The 6,820-nt window shown below is 43.9% G+C and overlaps 1 long non-coding RNA gene across 1 annotated transcript; it reads left to right on the top strand.

The window, feature by feature from the left end:
* The first annotated feature begins 669 nt into the window (after window positions 1-669).
* Window positions 670-3,545, top strand: LOC135825812 (uncharacterized). Its single transcript, XR_010555146.1, has 3 exons — window positions 670-1,034; window positions 1,854-1,942; window positions 2,834-3,545. It is a non-coding gene; the product is annotated as an uncharacterized LOC135825812 (long non-coding RNA).
* The last annotated feature ends 3,275 nt before the right edge of the window (window positions 3,546-6,820 follow it).

Genomic DNA, 6,820 nt, shown 5'->3' with positions numbered 1-6,820 from the left:
GTGATCCTCTTTCCTATGCATACATGACATGCATGTTGCCAATTGTTGGTGCAGTACAAGTTTAGTGTTGAAAGCAGCATTTCAAGTGTTGTGATTATTGTGAGGTTTTGTGTGAAATTTTAATTTTCGGCTATCACATTTCGTTAATTTCTTACTTTTTAGACGGGGTCCGGACGTCCATGGACTAGAACACAATAACTTTTTTTAGAAAACTGCCATAAAGCAGTTTTTATTGCTATAATAGAGACATTTGGGGTGGCAAACGTACTGTATGACGTGTATCGCATAACCTCTTGCCGAGTCGAATCTGTACATGACGAATTGACGATGTGTGTATTGGAAAGGCTTCCTGTCTGAAGCCTTTCCATACTGGTACTCGATGTTCCAGTTTTGTGACACGAGAATGGCACGAGAATTAGTGTACCGCTGAGTGTACCGCTATACACGTGGTCGACACGTAGTCGACACGTTGTTGATACTTTTTTGACACGTGACCCCGTCAACGGTCTGCTTTGTGCCAATGCCACTCGGTAAACGCCGATGTCGCGTACGACAAAGACGACTATCCCGTACGCGAAATAGTTGAGCATGCATGACGTGGACCTGACGGCAAGGACAACTGCGAGGAGGGCCCTTTCGGTACCCCTGACGGGAACAGTCCTTCCCCAGACGCGCAAAAAAAAGACCTCTCCCACTAATCCCGATATAACAGATTCTTGACTGATTTTTGCCGCGAAAGCGAAAAAATGTTCTCAAATTTGAGAACTGTCCTAAATTGGTTCTGAGAGATGGAAGCCGTTTTACATGGCCTACGTCGTTTTACTTTGCACCACCTCGTTTTATCTCACACCATGTATTCTTGACGGGACGCTCTTTCGGCAGATATATTTTTAGTGACGTTTCGTAGAGGAGACGTATATCGAAAATGTTGTGAACGAAGCTGAAATTGGCATTTTTATGCACCTAATTTCAAGCCGGATTATCGCCAGAGCACACAGCGTTTTCGGCCAGCACGAAGGCGGCAACATATAGAGGTAAGCAATACCTATCACTTACAAGACAAATCTGATCTGTTCACGACCTCCAAATACCTAAAATTCAGAACTTGCTGTGCTTGCTTGGCCCTATCTACATGTATGTTACATAGAGGATCACACACATTTGGCAAGTAGATCTACAATGCACAACATTATAATACCGTCTTCTAAGCTGTAGTCTTCACTGGTTTACAGTTTTGGATCTGTAGAGTAAAGCCTCATTCACACTTCGCTTTGCGTAAGGGAAACACGTCACAACGGCCGTTTGCGGCGAGAAAGTTGACTTGATCTTGAGTTGAGTTACTTGTTTGGTCCATCGCGCGACCTTCGCCTGTGCGCATTGCGTTCATGAAGTGAAGTATGAATCAGTTTTACCATGTTCTTGCCTAAGTCTGTTGTGATTTATCTTGAATCCGTAGACATTTCGCCGTATTGGTACCATCCGTTCCATAAAAATGCTGGTTCTTGTAATGGCATGCACCATAAACTCGATCCGTTCTATGACCGTAATCGTTTGCCCACCATATCTTCTACATTTAGTGAGATGTTGCCTAGGGCTGCTGCACTGTATGCATGCAGTTGTAGTTCCTACTGCCTTGATGCTGGCGGCGTATTCAACATGACATATATGCATTGTATGCACGCCTATGGATTCGTCCTTTTCTCGTGTAAGTGTACACTCAAGATTGTTCTGGCTAATTGAGTGGTCTAGACTTGTTCTCACTTTGGACACCATTTTCTTTTATGCGAATCGTATATCAGAGTATAACTTCATTTCCTGGCTCTCTGGTGTGTATATTCTCTCTTGCTGTCCAGGGTTGCTGCACTGTATATGTAATCATTGATGACTGGCTGTTGGCAGATTATTTGATGCGTGCACGTGTTTGGATCCGTCTCTTCCTCATGTAAGTGCGCCAGTATTTGTGATATGAAGCTGAGTGATATAGAACTCGTCTCAAATATAACACCATTTGCCAATCAGCGGCCGTTCTAAGCGGAATATATTCAGCGATATACCCCGCTCGGTTCACATGGGTCACTTCGAGAATAAGGAAACTTTTAAGCCTAGTTCGCATTCGACGTAACGCTGACGGTATGGAACGTAAGGGCCTGTTGGGACGGCCGGGGTGAGCTGTAAAATCTTGTACGATTCGTAAGACACAACATGTAGTATGACACGACATGCAGCAGCTATTGCGATTTTCAAGAAGTGACACGAAATCTTATCTTCCTTAATTTGAATCAGTTGTGCTAGCCATTCGGCAAGTTATCATGGGAAGCGTAGTGTTGACCGTGTTCGAAATGTTTAAAAAACCTAAGTGTGCTGTTGTGCGCATCGGGAGGGGTCAGCGCACGACACATTACCTGTTCACACTAGAATGCAGTTGCTTTGTACGCTTGCGTACCCGTCTACGGTCTGAAAAGCTGAACTGATCCAACTCTTCCCCTCGCTTCCCAATCTGTAGGGTAGAACGGTTGCGTTCCCGTTCCTGGTGTTCACATTGGACGCTGTCTGTCGGCGTCATAACCGTTCTGTCGGTTCCCGTCAATCCTTACGTCGCATCCCGTTGCGCCCCGTCGAATGTGAGCTAAGCTTTCGTGTTGGTCGGGCTCTGTATTTAGGAAAGTACCATGCAAATGGATTCTACCATTCGTACTCTGTGTATACCGAGTCCCCCAATTGTCCCTCGTCCTAACGCACTCTCGAAAATATTCGCCGTATACCCCTCATACTCATGGTATAATCCATACCTAATATATAATCAGTATCATCTGCTGTTTATTTTCCATTGCAGGTTAACGTCTCAATCAAGCATCGTCATCAAAACTTTGCACAGAAGAGTGTTTGTCAGCGGTGTCAGTCATCCTCTGGGATCCTCTTTCTGTTATTACTGAAGCTCAATTCCCAATACATGAACTACTTTCCACGATGCGCAACATGCAACACCTGCGATGAGCTGCAGCCGCGACAGACGATTCAAAATCTGTTTTGTTTCTGCGACATCTAAGTGCAGTGCGTAGTACCCTCACGTGCACCCAGCCTAGTGAACTGCACTCCATTCGTGTACAGCGCGCTTGGCAAGAGTTATGCTTTTGCCAACTTCTGGGACAGTGGCCCTACAACTGCTTGCGACAGTGCGCGACAGGCATTTCCTCGCCGCAAGTGTTACATCGCAGAAAGTGATACTGTACATGTAATTGTGAATTGTAAATACTTTTAATCCAATTCAACTTTTAGTATGTGCTTCTCTTTGTTGAACAGCAATGGGTAACCAACTCTTCTCCTATCCATTCATTCTCCTGCTCGTGTTTGTATGATGGTTGTATACTGTATACCCATTGAATGATTAATGTACTACAGTATCAGGTTTTGTCTGGTGATATATTCACGTCCAAATATGTTCAATTTTCACTTGAGCACACAAGAGTTGGAAGCTTAGAAACACTATACATCTATTCTTTAGGGTGTTCTCCATTGATATATTGAAAGATCTCACCTGTTCAAGACGTCCATGTCGACTTTGAGGCCGACTTTCGCATCGATGTCGGCTATTTTGTAGCACTTAGAAAAATGATCCCTACCACCCGGGACGCATTCTATCGCGTTGTTTGCATTCTCCTGGCGGCAGGGAATTGCCAAACTGATTACCTTCCATATGATATAATTCAAGGGATGTGGAAGAAGCCTTCACTGCTCGACCAGGCCGATAACCCTATTTCATACATACCCCAAAACTAGACAAATTCGAAATTTCTCAAGCTTGAGAACGTTTCCCGGCAAAAAAAACCTCGAAATCTGTTATATCGGGATTGGTCGTTTGGGAAAGGACTGGAAGTAGAACTGCAGAAGTCGACGAAGTCGAACGAGGAGTAGGCAAAGCCCGATTTTGCCAGTTAAGCTTCGATATTTTGCTGGCTCATCGTCGATATTTTGCTTTCATTTTGCCAGACCACTCGATATTTTGCTCCCTTTTTGCTCCAAAATTAGTGTCACGCATGGGAAAACTGACCGAAAGTGGGTTACGTGTTGGCAAAAACGAGGAAAAGTGAGTCACGTGCACCGTATAAGTGTAAGATCTCCCAATTTCCGGTGAATACACCGATATTTTGCTCCATTTTGCCAGCAATTTCCCTTTCAAAATTCTTCGATATTTTGCTAGCAGAATTGCTAGCAAAATCGGGCTATGTCTAACGAGGAGGCCCTTTTTGTAGTTGAGAACTGCTGACGTGGACCTTTTGCACCTGGAACGGCCCCGTAAACGCTGTCGTGTCGGCGGAGTGAATGTGCAGGGTACTAGGGTGAAAAGAATTGCTGCAAAGACGTCCCCTCTACTACAAAGGCTCTAGGCCTTTGCCTTTGGAGACATGGCGAACTGAATGCGCAGGGCGAAAAGAATTGCTGCAAAGACGTCCGCTCTAGGCCTTTGGAGACATCGTGGGAACTCCTTCCGGTACTATAAAACTGCTGACGTGGCCCTGGACATGTACATGGAGAGTCATGGTGGGACTTCATGTACATGTGGGGATTCCTTCCGGCACCCCCGTACCGCAAAGCCAACGGTGGGGAAGGAGAAGTGCAGACGTGCAGGAAGACGAACGAGGAGGAACCAGGACGAGCGAGCAATGGCAGGACTAGCTGGACCGTAAGTAATAGCTGAATTGTGCATGACAACTTGACATCCATGCGGCACTCGCCACTTGCCACTGCATATTTCTTGTCCACTAACAATGTCTCTCCTCTGCCCCCTGTGTGTCCACGGCCCTGTTGCTGAATTGGCCCGATGAATCGAATGTCTTCCGCAACTGGAACGGCCCCGTGAACGCTGTCGCGTCGGCGACTGAATGCGCAGGAGGGAAAATATTGCTGCGAAGACGTCTCCTCTAGACGACGGTAAGGCACCCCATTGATATTATAGCAATAAAAACTGCTTTATGGCAGTTTTCAAAAAAAAGTTATTGTGTTCTAGTCCATGGACCCCGTCTAAAAAGTAAGAAATTAACGAAATGTGATAGCCGAAAATTAAAATTTCACACAAAACCTCACAATAATCACAACACTTGAAATGCTGTTTTCAGCACTAAACCTGTACTGCACCAACAATGGGCAACATGCATGTCATGCATGCATCGGAAAGAGGATCACGAGGGGAAAAGGTCTTCTACATGTAGCTTTTCATTCTGTGACTGTGTCACAGTCTGTGTGTGATTATTGTGAGGTTTTGTGTGAAATTTTAATTTTCGGCTATCACATTTCGTTAATTTCTTACTTTTTAGACGGGGTCCATGGACTAGAACACAATAACTTTTTTTTGAAAACTGCCATAAAGCAGTTTTTATTGCTATAATTTCTTTTGTTTTTTCTGTCACCATGTACAGTACCAATCAATGGAATGTCCTATATCAATATGTAAATGATGGGCTTCACATCATATCAATACCGTATTATACGCATTGATGTGCAAGCCTTTTCTTGCAGAAAATGGCACTAGCATGTTCTTCTGCGGGGAAACATGTGAGTAGTGGTGGACCGTGGTGATACTTTTTTTTATACGGAGGTCATTCTGTACATGTTGCTGTTGCAGAATTTCATGACTCTGTCATAAAATTGTCTTGCCTTTCAGATATTTCAGATTTCCCCACCCTCGATCAGATTTATTTGAGAAATGTAACCAGGTGCGTGTCACAGATGTTTTTGTTGATTCTGTGTTTATAATGGTTTATAATCATGGGTTATCGTGATAAGGTCATCCTGCATCATATTGCACTGAAATCGTAATCCTGTTGATGTCGATACAACTGTTGGAAGTAGTTCAATGACTTCAAACTGTTAGTCCACGATTTTCTAAAACAACACAGCAAAGGAGGAACAATAAACATGTATTAAAATGTAAACAAATACATTGCTGAGTCCGACACCTCGTTCCAACAACTACACTGATCCTGAGGATAAAAGGGGCAAGGCTATGGTTGGAGGTACTGAGAGATAAACAAGGCACTCCATAATAATAAAATGTTACACATCTTTTGGTGAGTATGAATGACATCCAGTCTAACCTCTTTAGGACGAACACCAAGGGACCGATGGTATTTATTCTGTGAGATTGTCTTAACCTATTTTATAACCAGTGAATACAATTATTTGTCAAATAGACATACAAATAGATTTCTTCTACAGCGAAAGATTCTAAGCCACACCAACTCATTGACTCGTCTCGTATGAAAGAAATGAGTCACTAGAGAGGTTCTGCGAAACGAAAATGCATACAAACTTTCGTTCTACGTCATGAAGTGCGAAATTTCGCACGAACTTTCGCAACTTTGGACGCGAAACTTGCAGGGAACGCGAAATGAACTGTCGTACACACTTTCGTGAGATAGGGTCATGGCGTACGTGCGCTTGGCCCGCGCAAACTACGAAAATGTGCAGAACGCAAAGTTCGTGCAAAAATTCGTACACACTTTCGCAAGGACTGTCGCGAAACTTCGTTCGAATTTTCGTTTTGCAGAACCTCTCTACTGAACGTTTCTTTAGCAACATGACGGCAACTGAAACAGCAACAGAGAAAGTACCATCCATGTACAGCACATTCTTGCAGGTACTACAAACAGATTGCAGATCGTAATTCTTGCTTTGGCGGCACGAAACTTTATTTGGGGCAGTGCAATCTCGGTGGTACATGTACTCACAAATAATAAATCAAACAGCCCAGACTCGAGTAAACAAATCCAATCATACAAGTACGAGATCTTCACGAGACGAGACTGCACCCATTGGCTTGTTT

The sequence above is a fragment of the Sycon ciliatum genome, chromosome 10, assembly GCF_964019385.1.
Source record: "Sycon ciliatum chromosome 10, ocSycCili1.1, whole genome shotgun sequence".
Lineage (NCBI taxonomy): Eukaryota > Metazoa > Porifera > Calcarea > Leucosolenida > Sycettidae > Sycon > Sycon ciliatum.
This window is presented reverse-complemented; position numbering and strand designations above follow the sequence as displayed.